Here is a 27,040-nt window from a genome sequence, read left to right as displayed (position 1 = left end):
TTTACAAAATTACAGGCTAATTATTTTGACATTTTCCTTTACAATGATGTATATTTTATTTTGGGGAAACGCCATTAAGCATAGTTTTTTGTCCATTATAAAGTTCTTGCTTACGATTTAACCACGAGAAATTTGAGACATTCATTTTTTTTACGACGGAAAAAAAACAGCAATACTTAAACTATGAAATAGGAAAAAGTAATTATACACGAATTAACTTGGGACTTTTGGGTTTCCAAAACTGAAAAGTTTATTAAAATCGGCAGTGGAATTCAAAAGTTACGAGTCTTTACTTTTTCATGATCGCCGTCAAAAATGAGTGAAAAACTATGGAGTTTTTTTATGACGATAGTCAATTATTTCTTTTATGGATCATTTATGCGCGCACCTGCTAAAATCTAATTTTTTTTAGAAAATAATCAATTAATTCTTTACTTTTTCGAATTTCGTACATAATTGTATTTTTTATCAGTCACCCGGATACATTCCGATATCTTTTTCTTTGTAATTTATGATTTTACGGTTCATGACCTCAGTGTTAAAATCAAGGACAAATGGATGCCGATTTAATTTCATCAGACGAAGAGGATTATTTGGATTTGTTGCTTCAGGATGGAGACATCATCATAATCATTGATGATACTGAGTCATACACAACTGAGCAAGAAGTTTTGTAAGTTCCAAATTAACACCATGAACGCAAAGTCTTCTGCTTTCAATCGTGACAAATTCGAAGTTCTTTCTTCAGCAATGTTCAGCAATAACACGTTCAAAGGAGTAGGTCCGGTAAGGCCCGATTTTGGCCTCACATTTCAATTTCATTTGACGAAAGATTTTGAACACTTTTTAAACACTAAAGTGTCTATTTCGTTTGATTCAATTATTTTTTGTGAAAGATTTTAACTTATTTCGTCATTAAAAACGATCTGATTCAAGCTCAAATATGAAAAATCTATGAAATATGCGAAAAATGTCACGTTTAAGATGGTTTTTGTCAAAAATGAAAGTGGCCGCAACTGTGTTCATCCTCAATCTTTATATATGTTATGTATTATCACCAAATACAACTTCTATTTAAATATTTTGGATGAACACGAATGGGGCCACTTTCGTTTCACACGGAAACCGTCTAAAATTTATCTAAAATGCTGGAATTGTGAATATTTCACTAATTTAGCATGACTTAATGGCGCTAGTACCAAATATATGTGCATTGTATTGTCAAAAACAGCCCCTATTCATGTAGCAGAACCATTCTACTATCCAAAAAATAACTAAAAGTTTTCATTTTAACAATTTTGTAAAACTGCTATATTTTGGGGCCAACAAGGGCTCTTACCGGACCTACTCCTTTGTACCTAAATATTATCTGGTACGTGTATGTTGTGGAGTATCATATTTATTATGATCAATTCTTATTAACCCTTTAACAATTTAGTCACACAGCTTTGGTTAACATAAAGTATTAGGCTTGAATATTGTGAAATAAAAGCAACTAGATCTACTTTTTCATGATTTTATATTTTGTTCTGATACTCATGTCAAAGCACAGTTAAGTGCCAAAATAAATATTCGTATTCTAAAAGTGTCTGTCCAAAATCAGGAGTCTGTAATCTGCTAAAAATAATAATTGTTTTCTCAGAGACAATCATACCACATCTCCTTTATATTTATATCAGCATTGACCATTGTTTGACAAAATCATCAGTATGTTTCATTCAATAAAAGACTGAAAGTGTAGAAAAAATGTACATTGGTACGCACAAATAACAACAACAAAACAGAACATTAGAAATGTTGATCAGCTGGGAGTCAAAATACAAACAGATAAACAAAAAAGGGGTAAACATGCAATATTATTGCATATGCTGCAGTCTTAAATTACATTTTTGGAATTTTACTTGGACTATTTCAAAAGATTGGTTATGCATTATTTATAACAATCATGCAGAAATACATTTGGAGCAATATTTGCAACAGACATCAATATTTTAAACTTCTTTTGGATGAAAGCAGATGTGCATGTGGGGTAAAAATCAGTAAGCCAGCAGTCCAACAACAACAAAAAAAAACAAAATATAGTATATATCTTACTATTCTACACAATACATTTGTAGATCAATATGTGTACATGTATATTCAGAATGTCCAGTGGTCATTCACAGTAAATAATATACTAATGATCATGAAAGTATGCTATTGGAAAATTTGTATTTGCAAGTATCTGATAATCTGGTAAAACTTTCTATATATTATACATTAACTTATTATAAATCTAATTGTCAGTTGGATTTTGTTTCTTATAAATGTTAGTATTTTCTAGTTCATCACAAGACAGTTCTCAGAGTTTATATGGTGACACACTTGCCAAGAGTGTTTATTGGAAAGATGAAAACACCTTAGATGACTCAGCTCCAGACCCAAGAACAAATGCATTCAAACCAGAAAAACCACCAGGTTTTCAGTTTGCTAACTTCACTAGGTAAATGGATATGTTGTATGAATTCTTACTGTCAATAGATATTTCTGTTATCTGTTCTTCACTTATTCATTTAAGAAATATTTTCATCTTCATAGAAGATAGTTTTCATTTCTATAAGTTCATTTGAAAAGCCCCTTTTCCAATCATATGAAATGTAAAAATATTCACTTTCACTTTAAATACAGGTAAAACTTTCATTTTTATGATTTTTTAATAGTTAAAAACCCTGTATTTTAATGAATTAAAGAAGTATATTAAAATGTCTTAGAATATTTACAATACATTAATATATTAAAAGAAATTAATTTGTCTTATGTTGGCTTGCCTGTAATATTTTCTCAGTACAATGTATATGCTTTGATTTAAATATTACTATTTTATGTTGGTAGGAAACAACTACAAGGACTTAAATCACCAGCAGATTTCTTCAAACTCTTTTGTACAGTGGAACTTCTTACTCAGATTTGTATAGCCACAAATAACCAGGCAAGAACTTTAATTAGTGCAGGAACGTGCACTTCATACACATATAATGGGGGCTGGGAATTACTCACAGTAAATGAGTTACTAAGGTAAGACCTTATATAAGTAAGAAAAAAATATGGCACCTTTAAGAAACTTGTTGTTGATCTTTAAATAAACTTTTGGGTTGTTGTATAATTGGTATATGGTCATCATTTATATATAAGAAAATCATTAAAAGATAAATTATCAAAAGATAACATGTTATATACACTTTCAATATAATAGAAGGGTATTCTTTATTTTGAAAAGTCAAAAGAGAGTATTATATAATATTTTTTTTTATTTAATGTTATCTTTTCCAGATTTCTTGGTATTGTTATCTACATGTCAGTTGTAAAGCTGTCCACAGTTGATAAATATTGGTCATGGGATGTATTATACAAAAGCTGTCCAGTTCGAGATGTTATGTCAAAGAAAAGATTCATTGCAATACTATCATTTATTCAAGTGACGTCTCCAGCTGAAGTAGATAAAGGTGAAGTATTTTTTATTAAAATGAATATAATTTAATATTTGAAAAAGATTTATATATTGCTTGCTTAATGCTGTAAACCAGAAATACAGTTGCAAGCTATGCAGTTTTTTATTATATATATATGTGCTTAAAGACATTATTTAAAATTTAACATTTGGCCTTGATTTTTCAAAAAGAAAAATTTTGTATCATTATTATTATGGATAGGCGGAATGCATGTCTTATTAAAAGAATAGATATATCTTTTGCTACCAACTTTCATTCTTCAACTGAAATATAAAAAAAAAGATGTGGTATGATTGCAACCACTCTGTACAAGAGACCACAATGACACAGATTTAAACAACTACAGGTCACTGTACAACCTTCAACAATGACAAAAAAAAACATATACCGCATAGTCAGCAATAAAAGGCCCTGAAATGACAATGTAAAATAATTCAAGCAAGAAAACTTACAGCCGTATTTATGTACAAAAATGAAGAACATGATTACCTACAATGTCTTCACTTTTTATTCTTCATCAACAATAAAACTTTTAAGAATAATTTAATTTGAGATGAAAGCTTTTTGTACCTGTTAATAATAACATCAAAAATTAAAATTAGAAATAGGTGTTGAATAAATGCAGGGAAAATATTTAATCTCCAAAACTATATTGTTTATGAAAATTTTATATTAGAATCTACGAATTACATTAATGTGGGATTCAAACATGTTTTTGCTGAAATAATTTTCAATTTATTTTTTTTAAACATTTATTTCATATATATATATATTACTTTATTACACATTTATATGTAGTAATGTAAAATATAAATGATTTTGTATTTTTGTTGTCCTCTCTGTTTTATTTTTTTATTTTCAGTAAGATGTAAAATCAACGTATTATGATGATAGACTGGAGAACACATCGCTGGACGATTGTGAATTTTAATATATAACATTGCCAACCAGTTTATCTGGGTCCCAAAAAAACCTTTGTCTATAATGGAGAATGACTAAGAACATAGAATAAATGAACTGCTTACTTGAATTTAAAAGAAAGAATTATTCATTAAACATGTTAAAGATATATGTTTTATCATATAACATCACTGCATTTTGTGAATTGTTATTTTTATTAAATTGTTAACTAATTCAAAGCATGTGTTTTGTCCTGAATGCAATATATATGGAAAACAATCTGCAGCAGAAGAAACATTGCAAACTTTTTTGTAAAAGGCTTAATATTTCAAGATATTTTTATTTCATGGATCTTAGTTCAGTTGGTCAATTCTGTATCTCTCAGACACTATTTGCTATAGGTGAACTATATTTGGTAAATGGAATGATTGTTTGGTGTACATGTTGATTGTTCTATTGTCAGGTTTAATGCGACACTGACCTCATTTTCATGGTTCAGTAAACAAGTTTTGTTCTTGTGTTAGGTTTCTTTTATACTGTAAGCAATATGGTTTCAGTTCTCGTGTATGGAATCATTGTAAAGTGTACATGTCTGTCTGTTTTTTCAGGTGACAAGTTAATAAGATTGAGGTATTTGCTGGACCATGTAAAGGAAATATCACAAAGTTTATATTTTCCACACAAAGATATTTCGGCAGATGAAAGGATGGTTGCTTCTAAACATAAATATTCTGGCATTCGACAGTTTATCAAAACAAACCAATAAGATTTGGGATAAAATTGTGGGTTCTGGCATGTTCTGTTACTGGGTATACATGGAATTTCTTTGTGTACTTGAGTAAAAAGAGAACAAACATAGTTGACAAATCAAAGGGCTTAGCATTTACAGTTGTTACCACTTTGTGTGAAAAGTTATATGGACAAGGATTTAGGCTATATGTTGATTCTTTTTACACAACATTACGTTTAGCAAATGACTTACTTACAAACAAAGTGTATTTGATTGGAGCTATCAGATCTAATAGCACAGCAATGCCTCTAGTTTTCAAACAAAGTGTAGGCTAAATTAAACTTGTGTCCAGAGGTGATTTTAGATGGCATAGGGAAGGTTCATTTGTTTTTATACAATGGAAGGATTGTAAGACGGTTACACTTATGTCCCCTTTGCACAGAGGTTCTGATGTAACGTCCTGTTTTAGAACTATTTCCAACCGTAGTGCATGGAAAAGGCAGAATGTAAAACAGCCACAAGTTATTCATGATAACAATGTTAATATGGGCGGAGTGGACTTGTCTAACCAATATTTAAACAAGTATTCATCGTATATAAGAACCCAAAATCATTGCTGGAAGGTATTATTTTTTCACTGCTTTGACATTATGGTGGTAAACTCCTATATAGTTTTTCAAGAGTTTATAGGAAAGTATCCTGCCCAGTTTGAAAACACTACATTTGTTTCTAGGTTCGGTCAACTAGAGTTTAGAGAGTCGATAGCATCCGAGCTAATGAATATCGGGAGACCTCATGTTAAAAACATTGTCGCCAAACATATGCCATCTTTTCTAAGTATCAGATTGCGTTTACTGTAATGCAAAAGCCAGTATGGATGGTTTACTGGCACCAAGCCACAAAGTATTTTCATTTCGAATACTTGTAATGTCCCACTTTGTTGTTCAGCAACAAGAAACTGTTTTTACAATTGGCACACAGAAATAAATATTCGAAACTATGTCTCTCAAAATGGAAAATTTAAAAAGAGAAAACTTGAAACTTGATTCCGGTTATTTGGATACTGTGCATGTGGCTGTTTCCCCATTAGTGACTTACCAGTTGTTAATTGATACTTTTTGTTCATTTGTTAATTTATATATGTATATGAATTAAAGCAATTTTCCACTTGCAAGTGTTGATAATCCATACAGGTAGTACTGCAATTGACATCAACAATTATTTTGATAAAGTTGTTCCCCTTTGAAATAAGGTTCAGTTCTCGAAATCAGAGATTTTACATCATTTTTAGAACACTGTTGCCATAGCAACTGGTATTATTTTGAAACACTTTGTGAAAAGTTGGTATCTGATTCTATTAAACTTCATTTTGGTATGTTTATATATAATTCTTATTATCAAAATCTTGGAATCCTTTAATGTAAGGCAATTTTTCGTATTTTTCCCCATTTGACTACCGTTGCTATGGGAACCATTTGACAGAATAAAATATTTTCTGTATTTTTTATATTTTTTATATTGTTTATTCCATATTCAGTAAGTACTTGATGAATGTTTATCTTTACAACTCTCAAAAAGCTGTACAAAAAAGGAAATATGGTGGGATCAGTTTTTTTTTATAAAATTAGAATGCTGCTTAGCAACAGAAAAAATACATTATTTATGAATATAATCATTAACTTTGATATGATTAAGAAAGCTGACCTTCTAAGCTTACTTTAACAGGTAAGAGTTATATCTATTTCAATTTTAAAAATGTTCAGAAATTATCAGGAAATTCAAAATTTCAATGAAATGACAAGAAAAAGCGGGAAATTTCAATACTTAGAGACGTGTCACGTGATCTGTTGCTATGGTAACATTAATTTGATATGTTCATTTTGTAGCCCCAACATATCTGTTCTGAGATATATGTATACAAAAAGATATGCTTTATTATAAATTAAAAAAAATATGTGATATTTAAGAACACCTTTTAAAGTGTAAATTTGGCATTAAAATGCATGAATGGAAAGGGGTTAAGATGATATGCAATTTTGTACTTTGCTAAACGTATAAAAGCTAATGATTTGACATTTTTAAGTTTGATGGTGATTAATGTTTGCTTGTCCATTTTAAACAAGCTTTAAATATATTGTATTGTTAATGCTGTAAAGTGATAGTATGTTTTTGTATATAATCACGCCATCAGTATCATATATTCGTCCTTTGTTAATATTTTGTACGTGAGTTGTATTAAATGACGCACTTGATAATTGTTTCGATCAAAATTTAGAACATTAGCACAGCCTATATATTTTCACATCCAACTTAAAATAGAAATTCCGTGTTTTATAAATTTGCATCTTTGTGATATAAAACAACTAACGTTTATTATTCGCTCAGATTGAGTGTGATTTTGTTATACCATGACTTTTCTTAACCTGAGATGCAGCGTACATTAAATGTGAAAATATGTCACCCTTGCAAACGTTATAAACTGTGATCAACAAAATTATCAGGTGCATCATTTAACATAAAAAAATGCAATTTACATTTATCAAGAACGAATATATGATACTGATGTCGTTATTTTATACAAAAACATACTATCACTTTACAATATTAACAATACGATACATTTATATTTATGATCACATGAACCATCATCAAATTTAAAATGTCAAATCATTATTTTCATATGTTTAACAAAGTACCCTTCTTAAATTCTTCTTATGTTGTTTTTCCAAGTATTCATAGAGAAATTCAGTTGTTAGCATGTTAAAATTAAATTGCATTGATAGCTTTGTTGCAACTATTATTCATGGATATCCTTTAACACAATGATTCAAATATGACAATGTGTGAGAAAAACTTGCTAGTACCTAAATTGCTGCTTATTTTGAAAACATATCTTTGAATCAAGATGCGTCGACACATAGCCAGGCAAATCAATAGTCGATCAAAAAGGCATGATAATGTCAGTTTCAATGATTTTCTACAGAGAAGAATGTTACCTGCCTTTGGTCAATCGTTTTATGAACAAAGCAAAACCAAGTGTCTTGTATATATTAATAGATGTGGTAAGATTGCCATTGGACAACAGTCCACAAGAGACAATCATGACACAGAAATTAACATCTTTAGGTCAACGTAAGGCCTTCAACAATGAGAAAATCCAAGACCGCATAGTCAGTTATACACATGATACAAGGCCCCGAAATGACAATGTAAAACAATCCAAACGAGAAAATTAACGGCCTTATTTTTGTACAATAAATGAACGAAAAACAAATATGTAACACATAAAAAACGACAACCACTGAATTATAGGCTCCTGGTTTTCTACAGGCACATACATTTTAGTTTGGAACGGGGTATACTTGTGTAGAACAGTCATTTTGAAAGAAGAAAGAGATTTAAACTGTATGTTCTCTAAAATATCTTTTGAATATTTTAGTATCCACATCTGATTTACGCCACCTCTTGAAAAGCCTTGTTTTTTCGGGATTGTTGATAAAAGTGATGTTAATAATTTATAAAGAGGGTTCTTGTTTCTTCCTCTTTGGTCGTAATTACAAAGGAAAATGGAAAAAAAAACTAGGAGTATCCGGATATAGTGGCTTAATTTTATATCGATTGATACCAATGTTCGTGCATTTCGTGGGTACAAGTGAACCAAGATTTCAAATGTGTTGGGTTGGAGGTCAGTCCGTCATAAGTAGAATGTGTAGTATTAAAAATCATTTTTCTCATTCTTCTTTGCTGTCCAGTACTGAGGTTTCTTACTCCGTTTTTTTATAAAAAGCTGCGCCATTGTCGCATGATACGCCTATCAGGTTTTCAAAGTTCATTTCTCTTATGCATGATTGTTTCATATTATGTATATCTTGCATGAATAAACAATTTTCGTATCATCACTACGCATAGTGGGATATGAAAATACGAAAATCTGCGTTAATTTGTTCTGAAGGTGTCACACAACCAATAATTCCCTCAAAAGTAAAAAGTAGCCCTACTCGGACACAAAATAGTACTTTTGATGTCCTCGTTTACTTAAACTAGCCAACAAATTTAAAAAAATCTAATTTTTGGTGAAAAAGAAATATATTTTGATTGCAGTCTTGTAATCGACTGCTCCATAGGACTACATGCAAAACAGCTAATTTTTGAAAAAAAAATGAATACAATGCTAAACAGATAAAAAAACAATCATATTCATAATATGTATGTATTAAGGAAATTGTGACTAAATCAACAAAAGTCATTCCACGAAGAATAAAAAAGTACGTAATCCTGAAATAAAAACATTTTTTCTACTTTTAAATTGTTTCGATTCAGCATCAACCTATAATCAAACAGAACAAAATTGAGTTCAGAAAATTTTTCAGGAACAAGGCACTATTTTGCTCCCTCCATGTTTTGACATCACCGGAAACTGGAGTTGTTATACAAGACTGGTACTTTTAGACCATTTTAAGCCAAAACTTACCTATCTATCAGTTACAATTAAAAATTGAGGATTTACGAGCTTCATCGTATATTAATTGAAGGATTTCAAGAAAACCGGTGGTTATTTTTGGAGTACGTCTATTCGAAGGTTCTTTTTTTTTTTAGAAAGCTTTACGGGTTTTGGCATGACGAAAGATGATAAATCTGTGAAGTTAAACTTACACATAGGGTAAGATATTTAGTAAGCTGCGAAAATTGCAAAATTTGGTAGAACAGATAGGTATTTTTAATTGGTGGTCTGACACCTTATACATCATCATAAGACGGTATAACGACATTTTCACTGGCGTTTTTGAGTTTTTGTCCGACATGCTTAAAATGAACAAAAGGGCAACGAGGTGCAATAATACGTCCTTTATCAAAACTACGTGGTTCACGATGACATTTGATTTTGCTTTGACAATAAAAGTACCAAAGTAGAAAGGGATAAGTATAAATTGCAATAACTTGTTTTCCTATCAAGTATTTAACAGTAGGTTCAAACTATCAAACGTACCATGAAATGAAGTCAAAAAGATTATGATTCTCCTGCACTTTGTTATAAATACCTTTTATAAAGGATCTAATAACTTCTAATGTAATATTGGAAAGTTGTGGTAGAACGATTTTCGAACATTAAATTCAAAAAAGCTAGTTGTAATCAATGTTCTATTATGTTTTTGTGATTTATTAGGAATAAATAATATATGCATCCATTCAATAACAGGTATACGTATAAACTAGAACATCATTTTTTTTAAATCTGGAACACCCTTTTTCTTATTCATATTTTCTGTAAAAATCCCGAACCATTTGTCGAAAACCCAAAACTATTTAAGAGCTGCTCTGGAAAAAAAACGAAACAATAATAAACACTGAATTGTTGGATTATATACAGGGAAATAGTGCCTTTTTGTAAATCGAAACATGTAAGATATTAAATATAAGGTGGGTAGTAATATAACATTTAATATTATAACGAAATGGCAGTTAATTGACTTTAACACATGTGTTATCACTCGAAAAAGCCCAAACATGGGTAAAGTTTTTTCCTGCTAGTACTAAAAAAAAAATCACACAACATTTTATTGCATATAAGAAAATAACCAACACTTAAAGTTAACCAATTACATTTCTCCCCTTATTTAATTTGTGTACAAGGTTTAGTAACCATGCAACGTCAGGTTTACAGAATATTCCATAGAAATCACAATAAAAAAAAACACGGTGCTTTGAAATACCTAACATATGTTTATGACACAGATATGTTTTTTTGCAATAAAATGTAGGATTAATAACCTTCAACGGTCAACTTCAAGGGAATTTATTTTTTCGACTTATTTTCTTGTACAACCGGATGTGATGTACTATGATTTGGTGGTATTACCCCTAAAAGAGCATAGAGTGAAAAGCCAATTGAATATACCCCATAACATACTATTAGTAGACTATAAGATAAACCCAATACGTATATGTTCAATTAAAATCAAAAGTATCACACAATACATACACACGTCATATATTCAACTAAACAGCAAATGAACAATATCATTCATCAATAGTAATCAACAGAACATTGGTTTTGTTTCAAGACTAGACATTGGTCCTTACAATTACTTTATATGACATTTCTCTAAACGCAATGACAAACCGAATATTGAAAACTCGAAATTTATTAGTTTATAAAACTGTATGAACTTAGAATTCAATGGAAAAACATGTATCCACTAGAGATTACAAAAAAGCATAAAATCCAAAGCCACAAAAAACTAAGATTAATACATGAAGGATGATCCCAAACAGATACATAAAAAAGATTCCCCGGTTATACGATTAACAGTTTATCAGTCAAAATGAGGTTATAACGAACAATGCAGGCAGAGAGTTTTGTCTATATCTTTTTTTTTGTTATGAAGGAGATATACACATTTGATAAACAGTGAATAGGGTAATAACTCTTACGAAACAGGTTTAAATATACACTGTACATTTGTACGATACAATAAAAGAAATATATAAGCGACATACTGCGAAACAAATAGTTATCGCAAGAACAAAATTCATTTATTTTATTGACCTCGTTCTTTTTGGAATTCTTGCGATCATATCAGAATTTGATTCTTATCTGCTTTTGTTTTTAGTCAGTATATGTAATGTTAAGTGTTAACTAGTTATATTTATCTTCAAGACGTATCTCTGCCTCGGGTGGTTTTTTTTAAAGAAAAAGAGAACAAATGAACAAAAGAAAAAAAAGGAGTTTCATAAGGTTATAGCTTATAGAGAATATTTTATCATATAACTATTTCAAACAAGGGGAAAACTCAATTAAACTGTTTTGTATATTGCATGACAGATCGTATAACTCTCTTTTCACAAAAAGATAACAATCGCAACCAACTGAAATCAAAACACTTGCAAATATAACATACATGTGATAAAAAAGATAATATATCTATGACTTCTTGAAATCAGGAAACATACAACAGTTAGGTAAAAAGCAGTGGCGGATCCAGAAAAAAATTTGGGGGTGGTCCCAAATGAATATTGAATGGTATGAAAAAGGTTAAAAAAATACCTTCGACATTATGGAAGATCATGAATTTGGACAACACCATGCAATACACATATTCCTAGGTAAAGGAATTTAAAGACATGTAAAACTATTTTTTAGTTAAGCCTCTATACAATATCTTGCAATCTAAAATAGCACAACATACAACTGTCGTCTGAATTAGGCAAGCTGTAAAAAAGGTTTAGCTAAAATGTCAGTCATAATCGGTAAAAATAGTTCTACGTGAAATTGTTCAAAATGTACTAATTTAACAAAGAGTCGTTATCAGGTCATTCAACATCATGCGTCGCGGGTTTTTAAACGCGATTGTCCCATAGTTGTTATCATGTAGCTTTTTAAGAGTGATAACTCACTGTTGGATCGCTCACATTCGCAACTCGTCACCCCCATGGTAGATTTTTAAGATAACAGAAATATTTGGGAAGTCTGTTTTGCAACATACGTTCGGAGCACCGGCTACAGTTTCTGGTTTTGAAAGCATTGACTCGCAAGTCTTTTGCCACAAACGCAGTTCTGATGGCATTGTAGATGGACTCGGCAAATCAGTATGATAAAAGTCTACAAAATGTTTAATTTCATCAAATGTTGCGCTTTGTACAAATGCCGGTACCAACTTCAGTGCTTGAATTGCTGTTGATGTAAGGCCCAAAAATCTTGCTTCCATGCCACTCAAAATACATCGTCAAGATATAGGATACCGATGACACGTCTGTAGTAAATTTCTGGTGTGTCTGCAGGACAGTTTTCCCGTTGAGTTTTTCGACCGCACCGTCTAAGTTTTGAGGGCTCTACAGTGACGGTCTTTGCAAGTTCTTCGGTCTCTGCAAACCATTCACTAAACCGTTCGTCGATAGTTTTGCGTACATCGGTTAGAGCTTCTTTGACAACTGAGACAGATTTATAAGCTGCTACGATGTCTAAAGTCCGTCCCTGAAGTTTTGTATTCAAGCCTCTGGTGAACGCCATACAGTTTTCACTATGACCAGTGCAATTATATATGGAAATTTCACTTAAAAATACAAAAATAATTTGTTTTTACCTTTCAAAATAAGAAGTCAACTTCTTCATATTCACGAGCTGTTTTGACAATTTAATTACATGAATACAGGTGAAACGCATTGATCCGTATTCTATCATTGTGCCACCTCCAGGTATCCAGGTAATCCATAACCAATAAGGGCGATGAAAGGATTCATCTTAAGTTTTATTTTTTAATTAGCTAGTTATTGAAAAATTAGACACTTTAAAAAAAGTTGAGGTTCGTCATAGGGGTGGTCCGGTGCGCCGTGGGACCACCCCCTGGATCTGCCACTGAAAAGAGGGTCTACATTAAAATCCGTAGATCTTTGGAATAATTTGAGTCATTATTTATTATATAAAGGCAACATAAGGATACCGCTGTTCAATAGTCATAAATCGTTTTAACTGAAACAAATCTGGGTCACAAACCAAAGCTAAATAATGAAATAGTTAAATTCAAACAACACATTATATAATGAAAGTTACATTTTCTGAGTTTTCGCCAAATACTGGCAAAGTCGAAAACATTAATATTTTATTTTTAAATACAGTTGTCAAAAAGGATAAAAAGTAAAATTACAAAAAAAAATGAACTGAGAGGAAAATTCAATCAGAAAGTCCGACATCACATGGCAAAATTCCTATTTTCTTTATAAATATGAAACGTATTTAATATGGATTACATACTACTCTCCAATTTTGCACATTTCGTTAAAGATTTGGTACGATTGGTATTTGTTAGTTCAAAATGTAAAATGGACGAAGACATCTAAGCTACCTGAAGACAATTTGCAGTTTTGTATTTTGCTAAAATCAATGATTTGACATTTTTAAGGTTGATGGTGATTAATATTTTCACGTCTTACTTAAAATAGAAATCCCGAGTTCTATTAAATTACATCTTTGTTAAATGAAATAGTTAGCTTATATAACCTTCTCAGATTCAGACTGGTAATGGGTAAAAATAAATCACATTTTTTTTATTTAAGTCTTTAAATTTCATGATTTCTGTATGTACACAAAGGGATGTGGTACTATTCCCGATGAGACAACTATCAAATTGGATTTAGTTTAGCTCTCTTATAGCGGTCGTTAACATGATTGATGTAGATAGTCCAAGAAACATAATTTTTTTTAACAAAGCATATATAATTTAATTTATGAATTTTGAATTCATGATAAATATTTTGTACTACGTTCCAAACGAAAACATTTAGGCAAATGTTTCAAATATGTTGGGTGTTTTATTTCAGAAAGTTTGCTAGGTTGACATGGATAAGCAGCTCATGCAGCAAAGCACATTTTACGTTTGATTAAAAGTGTCGTTATAGTTACTGAGAATGGACACCTGTTTACATAGTTGTATATTTTTACACAAGGTGTAAATGAATATTTATTTTTAGATAAAGGCAACAGTAAAATCGAGAACGGAAATGGGGAATGTGTCAAAGCGACAATAACCCGACCATAGAGCAGACAACAGCCGATAGCCACCAACGGGTCGTCAATGTAGCGAGAAACTACCGCACGCGGAGGCGTACTTCATCTGGCCCCTTAAAAATATGTATACTAGAAAGTAAAATCACAAAAATACTGAACTCAGAGGAAAATCAATTGGGAAAGTCCATAATCACATGGCAAAATCAAAAAACAAAACGCATCAAAAACGAATGGACAAGAACTGTCATATTCCTGACTTGGTACAGGCATTTTCAAATGTAGAAAATGGTGGATTAAACCTGGTTCTATAGCGCTAACCCTCTCACTTTAATAACAGTCTCATCAAATTCCAGTTCAGTGATAGTGCACACCATACTTAACTCCTAATTATACCCAAGAAACTAAAATTAAAATGCATACAAGACTAGCAAAGGCCAGAGGCTCCTGACTGGGGATGGGTGCAAAATTGCAGCGGAGTTAAACATGTTAATAAGATCTCAACTCTCCTTTGTATCTCTCCAATGTAGAAGAGTAAACGCATCACAACACGCACATTAAAATTCAGTTCAAGAGAAGTCCGAGTCCTATGTCAGAAGATATAACAAAAGAAAATAAACAAGATGACAATAATACATAAATACATTTTAGGTAATTTTTGACAGACAGCTCTTCAACGGTTTCGGTACTTATACATCTTCGGATTTCAAATGTTTGGCTTTGAGCTTTCCTGATGAAGGTAAATCCAGAAAAGCGCTTCGGACGCAAGAAATTAATAACGTGTTGTTTTCAATATTTAACTATCATGCCAGCACCAGACCTCAATTAAACTGATTGAAAGATTATGTCTTCATCATAATAATATATTTTCACACTCCCTGCCGTTAGGGGTTTAGTATCATACTATCATAAAATATATGAGATGCACATAACCCGTGTCATGCTAACAATTGTTTTATAGTTCAGGTACAAAGACCCTATAAGGGAATCAATACTAAAGCCAAAATATGCAATTTATAATGAACTGACATATATATATATATATATATATATATACCTTCTTAATCAATCTGTTTAAATGTTTTGTAAGCTTTTTAGGTGAATACTGACATTTTTGTGTTTTGTAAAGAATATTACCATATAAGATTGGATGTATAATACCTGAACGTATAAGATGTCTGCATGTTGAGTTATATTTACGAATTATTTCTTTATACCGACGATAAAATTTAGTAAATGTTTTGACTCGTTTGTGATATCGAACCTTGTAGTAATACTTTTTCAGTCATACATTAATGTATCTCGCTAAAATGTTATTCTTTGTTACATACATGAGCGAATCGTACGAGTTGAGATATATAAACACCATAAGATGGTAACAAGGGATCATTACCATCTAAAAATGAATAATTAACGATAGGAAATGAAAAATCATCTCTTTAATCATAATTTTTTGTATTAAGCTTCTCGTTGATGATATAGATATCTAGATCGAGGAAAGTGGTCGTAATTAGTATAAGCTTTATTTAAAGTAAGTTAAACAGAATACATTTATTTTGTATACATACTGGAGCCAATATATCATCCAAATATCTAAAAGATATTGTTAAATTTCTGTATAAAATGTTGGTTAGATGGGTCTTTTAAAACACTTATGTTATATATATGTTAGACTGCGACTACATTAAAGTTAAAAGGGGGTATCCGTTAAAGTCCGTAGATCTTATGAAAAACTTGTGTCAAAATGTATTGTTTAAAGGCAGTAGTAGTATACCGCTGTTCAATAGTCATAAATCGTTTAACTGAACAAATCCGGGTCACAAATTAGTTACAAAAAGCTATATAATAAAATAGAAAAATTCACACAACACATTATATAATAAAAGTTAAATTGTCTGAGTTTTCTCCCAATACTGGCTAAGTCGACAAAATGAAAAAATTCTTTTTTAAAAATACAGTAGTAAAAAAGGATAAAAAGTAAAATAACAAAAATACTGAACTCCAATCGGAAAGTCCAAAATCACCTGGCAAAGTTTTTATTTCCTGTATAAATATGAAAAGTATTTAATATGAATTACATACTACTCTCCAATTTTGCACTTTTCGTTAACCCTTTTGAACGTTTAGTTACTGTTATTTCAAAATTGTAGATGGACGAAAACATTTAAGCTACCAGAAGATGATTTGCAGTTTTGTATTTTGCTAAACTTATACAAGTTAATGATTTGACATTTTTAAGATTGATGAAGATTAATGTTTTTTGTCCTTTTAGAGAATCTATAAATATATTGTATTGTTAATGCTGTAAAATGATATTATGTTTTTGTATATATTCACGCCATCAGTATAATATATTCGTCCTTGGTAAATAGTTTGCAGATGTGTTGTATTAAATGACGCATTTGATAAATATTTCGATCAGAATTTAGAATATTAGCATAACTGACATATTTTCACATTTGACTTAGAATAAAAAATCCCGTGTTCTATTAAATAACATCTTTGTAAAATGAAAGAGTTAGCCTAAACTACTTAATAACCTTCTCATATTCAGACTGATAAAGGGTAAGCACCTTTTACGTTTGATTAAAATTGTCTTCATAGTTACTGAGAAGGGAAACATTTCTACACAAGGTGTAAAGAATATACATTTTTAAATAAAGGCAACTGTAAAATAGAGAAAGGAAATGGGGAATGTGTCAAAACGACAACAACCCGACCATAGAACATACAACAGAAGATAGTCACCAATGGGTCGCCAATATAGCGAGAAACTACCGCACCCGGAGACGTACTTCATATGGACCCTTAACAAATATGTATACTAGTTATGCTAATGCACCTCATACCAAACTCCTAATTATACACAAGAAACTAAAATTGAAATTCATACAAAACTAACAGATGCCAGAGGCTCCTGACTTGGGACAGGCGCAAAATTACTGCGGGGTTAAACATGTTTATGATATCTCAACTCTCCTCTATATGTCTTGCAATGTAGAAAAGTAAACGCATAACAACACGCACATTAAAATTCAATTCAAGAGCAATCCGAGTCCGATGTCAGAAGATATAACAAAAGAAAGTAAACACCCACTACACTAGCAATTAACTTACATGCCAGCTCCATACCTCAATTGAACTGATTGAAAGATTGTCTCCTCATCATATTCATATCAGGCACAATCCCTCCCGTTTGAAGTTTAGTATCATACTATCATAAAATATATGAGAATAACATAATCCGTATCAAGCTAAGAATTGTTTTATAGTTCCGGTGCAAAGACCTTATAAGTGAATCAATGCTAAAGCCAAAATATGCAATCTTTAATGACCTGACATCAGTATCATAACTATATCCATTCTTAATCAGTCTGTGTGAAGGTTTTATAAGCTTTTGAGGTGAATACTGACATGTTTCTGTTTTGTAAAGATTATTACCATAAAGATTGGATGTGACGTATCTAAACGTATGTGATGTCAGCATGTTGAGTAATATGATTTGACTAGTTTGTGATATCGAAGACCTTGTTGTAATAATTTTTCAGTAATACATTAATATCACTCGCTAAGCTCTAATTCGTTGTTACATACATGCGCGAATCGTACAAGTTGAGATAAATAAACACCATAAAAGGGTGACACGGGAACATCACCTTAAAACATGGATAATTAACGATTGGAAAGGAAAAATCATCTCTTTTATCATAAGTTTTTGTATTAAGCTAGCCGTTAATGATATAATTTCAAGGTAGAGGAAAGGGCAGTGGTCCTTATTAGTATTAGCTTCAATTAAAGTAAGTTCAACAGGATAAATTTCTTTAGTACACATACTGGAGCCGTCATTATTGAGACCCAATATATAATACAAATATCTAAAAGTATTGTTCAATTTCTGTATAAAATGTTATTTGGATGGGTCTTTTCTACTTTTAGTCATAAATTGTAACTCATAGCAATACAAAACAGGTCCGCAATAAGTGGTACACAGTTATTCCCCATTGGAATTCCAATAAATTGACGATATACGGAATCTCCAGGGCGAACACAAATGTTATCAAGTAGAGTATGTGACTGTTCAAAAGTCATAAATCGATTGAGAGAAAACAATTTCGGATGACAATCTAAAACCGAGGGAAACACATCAACTACAAGAGAAACAATAAATGAACAACAGAAAAAAGAGAGCAAACAACAACAAACAGATAAGCGAATTATTCTTGAAAACCGCCATATTTCTGACTTGCTACAGGATGTTTTTTATAAAACATGGTGGGTTGAATCAGGATTAATGATTAGCTAAAACAACTGCGTTTATAGCAATATTAAAACAAAACATCGCCAAAATGACAACAATACATGACAGAAAAACAGCACAAACAAACATGGCAAACACAAAAACACTCATGTAAGTGAAACGAACAAATGAGTAACATAAATGTCGTTACTACATGTAACCGCAAAATAATAGCAGTTAGGTCCCTGTTCGATATATACATTGCATCGTTGTTGTTTTGTTTTTGCTGCTTTGAGCATTCCTGTTAAAGATAAAGACGCACTACATATATGTTAGACTGCGACTATTTGGTATTTGGTCTTTTTTTGTTTTGTTTGCTGTTGTATTTTATTTTGATTTGGAAGAGTGATAGAATGCTGATACAAAGCATGAATTGAAAAAAAATCATGTGATTTTGATAAACCATGACTAATACTAATCTGAGAAATATTTTACAGGGATGCAATTTAATACACGAAATTTATATTTTAAATTAAATTCGAAAATATGTCACTCGTGCTTACGTTGTAAATTGTGATCAAACAATTAGCAGGTGCATCATTAAACATACAACAACTGCAATTTAAATTCATTAAGGACGAATATATAATAATGATTTCGGGATTTTATACAAAAAATAATACCACTTTACAGTATTGTCAATAAAATATATGTGAAGATCTATTTAAATAAAAAATATAAAGAAAATAAAAAACATGAATCACCACCAAATTTAAAAACGTCAAATCATTACTTTCATAAGTTTAACAAAGAACCCTTATTAAGATCATCTTAATGTTGTTTTTCCAAGTATTCAATTGTTACTAAATCAACAAAAGTTGGTCATGCCACGAAGAATAAAAAAAGTACGTAATCCTGAAATAAAAACATTTTTTCTACTTTAAAATTGTTTCAATTCAGCATCAACCTATATTCAAACAGAAACAAATTGAGTTCAGAAAAACTATTCAGAAACAAGGCGCTATTTGTTCCCTCCCTGTTTTGACATCACCGGAAACTAGAGTTGTTATACAAGATTGGTATCTTAAGAACGTTTTGAGCCAAAACTTACCTATTTATCAGTTAGAATTAAAAATTTAGGATTAATTAGCTTCACGGTATACTAATTAAAAGATTTTAAAAAAACAGGGGTTATTTTTGAAGTACGTCTATTCGAAGGTCATTTTTTTTCTGAGAAGGCTTCAAGGGTTTTGGCATGAAGAATGACGATAAATCTGTGAAGCTAAACTTACACATAGGGTGAGATATTTAGAAAGCTGCGAAAAGTGCAAAATTTGGTAGAACAGATAGGAAATCTTAATTGGTGGTCTGACACCTTATATATCACCATCAGACGGTATAACAACATTTTCACTGGCGTTTTTGATTTTTTGTCCGACATGCTGAAGATGAAACGAGGTACCATAATACGTCCTTTATAAAAACTCCGTGGTTCACCATGACCTTTGTAATTACTTTAACAACAAAAGTACGAAAGAGGAAAGGGATGAGTATAAGTAGCAATAACTTGTTTTCCAATCAAGTATTTAACGGTTGGTTCAAACTATCAAACGTACCATGAAATGAAGTTAAAAAGATTATGATTCTTTTGCACTTTTTTATAAATACCTTTTATAAAGGATCTTATAATTTTTAATATAATATTGGAAAGTTGTGGTAGAACGATTTTCGAACAGAAAACTTGCATTAAATTCAAAAAATTTAGTTGTAATCAATGTTGTATTATGTTTTTATGATTTATTAGGAATAACAAATATTTTTATTCATTTAATTACAGGTATAAACTAGAACATCATTTTTTAAAATCTAGAACACCTTATTTCTTATATATATTTTCTGTAAAAACCCCGGACAATTTGTCGAAAAACCAAAACGATTTAACAGCTGGTCTGGAAAACAACCTGAACAATAATAAACACTGAATTTTTAGATTAAATACAGGGAAATTGTGCCTTTGTGTAATTCGAATCAGGTAAGATATTAAATATAAAGTGGGTAGTAATATAACATTTAATACTATTACAAAATGGCACTTAATTGAACTTATCACATGTGTTATCACTCGAAAAAGCCCAAACTACACTCGAAAAAATTAACCGAATCACTCGAAAAACCCCGATCCTAGTCGGACACTATACCAACGGTTTCTCTTAAAAAAAGAATTTAAAATATAATTGGAATGGTAGATGTGTAAAACCACCATTGAGGTTCCCTTATTAGTCTTTTTCAAATTTGCACTTTTCAAAAAAATATGCTGAATTTATCTTTGTTTCAAATACAGACACACTTGGCATAGGTAAAGTTTAACCTGCTAGTACTATACAAAAAAAATCACACAACATTTCGTTGCATATAAGAAAATGACCAACACTTGAAGTTAACCAATCAAATTTCTCCCCTTATTTAATATGTGTACAAGGTTTAGTAACCATGTAACGTCAAGTTTACAGAATATTCCATTAAAATCCCAAATAAAAAAATAATGGTGCTTTGAAATACCTAACATATGTTTATGACACAGAAATGTTTTATTTCAATAACATGTAGGATTAATAACCTCCAACTGTCAACGTGTGAAGTGAATATTTTGTTCGACATATTTTCCTGTACAACCGGATGTGATGTACTATGATTTGGTGGTATTACCCCTAAAAGAGCATAGAGTGAAAAGAAATTTGAACAAACCCAATAACATACTACTAGTAGACTATGAGATAAACCCAATACTTATATATTAAATCAAAATCAAAAGTATCACAAAATACATACACACGTCATATATTCAACTAAACATTAGCGATATCATTCATCAATAGTAATCAACAGAACATTGGTTATGTTTCAAGACTAGACATTTGTCCTCACATTTACTGTATGTGACCATTCTTCAAATTCAATGACAAACCGAATATTCAGAACTCGAAAGTTATTAGTTTATAAAACTGTATGAACTTAGAATTCAATGGAAAACATGTATCCAATAGAGGTTACAAGAAAGCATTAAATCAAAGACGCAAAAAAAAACCTAACATTAAAACATTACGGATGATCCTAGAAAATTTTCCAGGGATTAACGGTTTATGAGTTAAAAATGAAGATATAACAAACAATGTAGGAAAAGAGTTTTGTCCCTATCGTTTTTTGTTTTGAAGAAGATGCTCACATTTGATAAACAGTCAACACGATAGAAACTATTACGAAGGAAATTGTTCGGCTTAGCAGGGTGAATTATAAACGCGCATATACTGTACATTTGTACGATTCAATAAAAGAAATATCTTATCGACATATTTCGTAACAAATAGTTACCGGAAGAACAAACTTGATTTTTTGATTGACATCGTTTTTTTTAGAATTCTCGCGATTATATTAGTTTTTGATTCTTCCCTGCTTTTGTTTTTAGTCGGTATATGTGATGTTAAGTGTTAACTAGTTATATGTATCTTCAAGACGTATCTCTGCCTCGGGTGTTTTTTTTTTCTTCAAAAGAAAAAAAAATCAAAAGAAAAAAAGAAAAAAAGAACTTTCATAAGGTAATCATGGTAATAGCTAATAGAGAATATTTTATCATAAAACTCTTTCAAACAAGAGGAAAACTCTATTAAACTATCTTGCATATTGCACGACAGATCGCATACCTCTCCTTTCACAAAAGGATAAAAATTGCAACCAACTAAATTCAAAATACTTACATGTAACATACATTTTACAAGTACATAATGTCTCTATGACTTCTTGAAAAAAGGAAACATTAAGGTAAAAAGGGGGTCTACATTAAAATTCGTAGATCTTTTGAATAATTTGAGTCAACATTTATTGTATAAAGACAACAGTAGGATACCGCTGTTCAATAGTCTTAATCGCTTATAACTGTAACAAATCAGGGTCACAAACAAAAGCTATATAATAAAATAGTTAAATTCACACAACACATTATTTAATAAAAGTTACATTTTCTAAGTTTTCTCCTTCTACTGGTAAAGTCGAAAACATTAATAATTTTTTTTTTAAATACCGTTGTCAAAAAGGATAAAAAGTAAAATCACAAAAATACTGAACTGAGAGGAAAATCCAATCAGAAAGTCCAAAATCACATGGCAAATTCCTATTTCCTTTATAAATATGAGAAGTTTAAGATGGACAAAGACATCTAAGCTACCTGAAGACAATTTGCAGTTGTATTTTGCTTAATCTTTAAAAGTTAATGATTTGACATTTTTAAGGTTGATGGTGATTAATGTTTTTTGTCCTTTTAGATAATCTATAAATATATTGTATTGTTAATGCTGTAAAGTGATATTATGTTTTTGTATATATTCACGCCATCAGTATAATATATTTGTCCTTGGTAAATCGTTTGCAGATGTGTTGTATTAAATGACGCATTTGATGAATATTTCGATCATAATTTAAAACATTCGCATAGATGACATATTTTCACATTTAACTTAAAATAGAAATCCCGTATTCTGTTAAATTAATCTTTGTTAAACGAAACAGTTAGCCTAAATAACCTTCTAATATTCAAACTCGTTATTGGTAAAAAATAAATCACACTTATTTGCAATTCATGCTATGTAAATGCATTGCCCTTAAAAAAAAAGAATAAAATATCTCAGTCTTTAAACTTAATGATTCCAGTTTGTACATAAAGAGATGTGGTACGATTCACGGTGAGACAACTATCAAAGTGGGTTAAGTCTCGCACTTTTAACTCTCATATAGCGGTAGTTATCATGCTTGATGTACATTATCTAAGAAACACGTTATTTTATCAAAGCATATGATATTGAATTTATAATTTTTGAATTGATGATACATATGGTATGCTACGTTCCAAATGAAAACATGTAGGTAACTGTTTTAAATAGGATAGGTATTTTATTTCGGAATACAGCAAATCACCTGTTACGTTTGATTGAAATTGTCTTCATACATTTGTAGTTACTAATCAAGGAAACATGTTTACAGAGTTGTATTGTTTTACACAAGGTTAGATTAAGGCAACAATAGTATACTACTGTTCAAAAGTCATAAATCGATTGAGAGAAAACAAATTCGTATGCCAATCTAAAAGCGATGGAAACAAATACAAGAGAAAAATCAAAGGAACTACAGGAACATTGAATTGCAACACAAAAAAGTGCATACGACAACAAACAGATAAGCGAATTATTTGAAAAGAACAATCATATTCCTGACTTTCTACTGGACATTTTAATAAAAACATGATGGGTTGAATCAGGATTAATGGCTAAAAATATTAAAAAAAACACGAAGCTAAGATGACAACAATACATTACAGAAATACAGCACAACCAAACATGACAAACCCAATAACATTTATAACAGAGAAACGAACAAATGAGTAACATAAAAGTCGTTCCTACCTGTAACCGCAGAATAATAGCAGTTAGGTCCCTTTTCGATTTAAACATTGTATCGTTGTTGTTTTGATTTTGAATTTTGGATCATTCGTGTTATAGATAAAGAAGCATTATATATATGTAAGACTGCGATTATTTAGTATTTGGTCTATTTTTGTTTTGTTTGCTGTTGTTTTTTTATTTTTATTTGGAAGGGTGATACAGATAAAATTGAGAATGGAAATGGGGAATGTATCAAAGAGACAAGGACTCGACCATAGAAAAAACAACAGCGGAAGGTCACCAACAGATCTTCAATATAACGAGAAATTCCCGCACCCAGAGGTGTCCTTCAGCTGGCCCCTAAACAAATATATACTTGTTCAGTGATAATGAACACCATACTAATTTTCAAATTGTACACAAGAAACTAAAATCAAAATAATACAAGACTAACAAAGACCAGAGGCTCCTGACTTGGGACAGGCGCAAAAATGCGGCGGGGTTAAACATGTTTATGAGATCTCAACCCTCCCTCTATACCTCTAGTCAATGTAGAAAAGTAAACGCATAACAATACGTACATTTAAAAATCAATTCAAGAGAATTCCGAGTCTGATGTCAGAAGATGTAACCAAAGAAAATAAACAAAATGACAATTATACATAAATAACAACAAATTACTAGCAGTTAACTCACATGCCAGCTCCAGACTTCAATTAAACTGATTGAAAGATTATGATTTCATCATATGAATATCAGGCACAATCCTTCCCTTTAGGGGTTTAGTATCATAACATATATGAGAAGAACGTAACCCGTGTAATGTCAGCAACTGTCTTTTGAATAAATGTGTTTAGTTCCGATGCAAAGACCCTATAAGTGAATCAATATTAATGCCAAAATATTCAATTGTTAATGAACTGACAACAGTATCGTAACTATGTCCCTTCTTAATAAGTCTATTCAAAGGTTATGTTAGTTTCTGCGGTGAATACTGACATTTTTGTGCTTTATAAAAAATATTTCAATGAAAAAATGGATGTGAAATACCTAAACGTATAAGAAGTCTGCATGTTGAGCTATATTTACGAATGCTGTCCTTATACCGATGATAAAATTTAGTAAATATTTTTGACTAGTTTGTGATATCGAAAACCCTGGTGTGATAATTTTTCAGTAATACATAACTTTCTCTCTTTAAAGTCTAAAACATTGGTACAAACACGAGCGAATCGTACAAGTAGAGATATATAAACACCGTAAGATGGTGACAAGGGAACGTCACCATCTAAAAGTGGATAATTGACGATAGGAAATGAAAAATTCATCTCTTTTATCATAAACTTTAGTATTAAGCTTTCCGTTAGAGATATACATGTAGATATCCAGATCGAGGAAAGGGCAGTGGTCATTGTCAATATTAGCTTTATTTAAAGTAAGTTCAACAGGATACATACTGAAGTCATCATTATTGAGAACCAAAATGTCATCCAAATATCTAAAAGTATTATTAAATTTGTTTATCAGATGTTGTTTCGATGGGTCTTTGCTGATTTTTGTCATAAATTGTAACTCATAGCAATACAAAAACAGGTCCGCAATAAGTGGTGCACACATAGTCCCCATTGGAATTTCTTTAACCTGACGATATACGGAATCTCCAAAGCGAACAAAAATGTTATCTAGTAAAAATTCAAGGGCATTTAAATTATAACAGCATGCCCAATTGACATAGTTTTTTTGTTTATTGCTACTAAAAAAAGACCTAAAAGAGTTTGAACATAAATATTTACATTCTGACTTTTAAAATGCCCATTTAATTAGGTGGGTGAATTTATTCTTAATGAGAATGTGAGGCAATTTGGTACAGTATACAGGGTAGAAAAATCAAAACTTTGAACCGATTCAAAATCACCAATATAAGCATGCAATTTATGAAGTACTTCCAACGAGTTCTTGACACTCCAAAAGATATTAATTCCACTATTTTCGAAGCCTTATTTGAACAATTTAATATCGGGTTTTTTTATTGTGTCAAGTGTACTGGTAAGAAGAATAGACAATTTAGTTGTGGAACAATGGCTTGAAGACAAAATAAATCTATATTTGTAAGGTGTTTTGTGGAGCTTTGGAAACCAATACATCGTTGGGACTTTCATTGTATTTGGTTCTGCTTGTAAAGCGGAAGCTAAAAGTTTATGTTTGTTACATATGTCGTTTTCTGAAAATGGAGTCAGTTGGAATGTTGGTGAATTAGTAATTTCTGGGGCATGAATTAAAAAAAACGTCTGATTTTGTAAGGCTATTCTTAATCTGAGAATTATTCAACAAAGATGCAACTTAATTCATGAAATTTATATTTTAAATACAATGTGAAACTATGTCATCAATGGTAACTTTCTAAATTGTGATCACAACAATTATCAGGTGCATCATTACACATAAAACACCTGCAATTTACATTTATCAAGGACTATCAAAAAGAAGATGTGGTATGATTGCCAATGGGACATCTATCTACAAAAAAAAAAAAAAAGACACAGACATTTACATGTATGGGTCACCGTACGGCCTTCAACAATGAGCAAAGTCCTTACCACATAGTCAGCTATAAAAGGCCCCGATAAGACAATGTAAAACAATATAAACGAGAAAACTAACGGCATTATGTATGTAGAAAAAATGAACGAAAAAAACGTGTAAATATGTAAAAATCAAGAACGACTATATGATACTGATGTCGTGATTTTATACAAA

General features: G+C 30.9%; 1 pseudogene; it reads left to right on the top strand.

Moving 5' to 3' along the window:
- The first annotated feature begins 554 nt into the window (after positions 1–554).
- LOC134689768 (piggyBac transposable element-derived protein 4-like) lies at positions 555–5,453 on the top strand (annotated as a pseudogene).
- Positions 5,454–27,040: the final 21,587 nt, after the last annotated feature.

The sequence above is a fragment of the Mytilus trossulus genome, chromosome 11 (genome assembly GCF_036588685.1).
Source record: "Mytilus trossulus isolate FHL-02 chromosome 11, PNRI_Mtr1.1.1.hap1, whole genome shotgun sequence".
Lineage (NCBI taxonomy): Eukaryota > Metazoa > Mollusca > Bivalvia > Mytilida > Mytilidae > Mytilus > Mytilus trossulus.
Note: the sequence above shows the minus strand (reverse complement) of the source record. Positions and strands in the feature narration are given on the sequence as shown.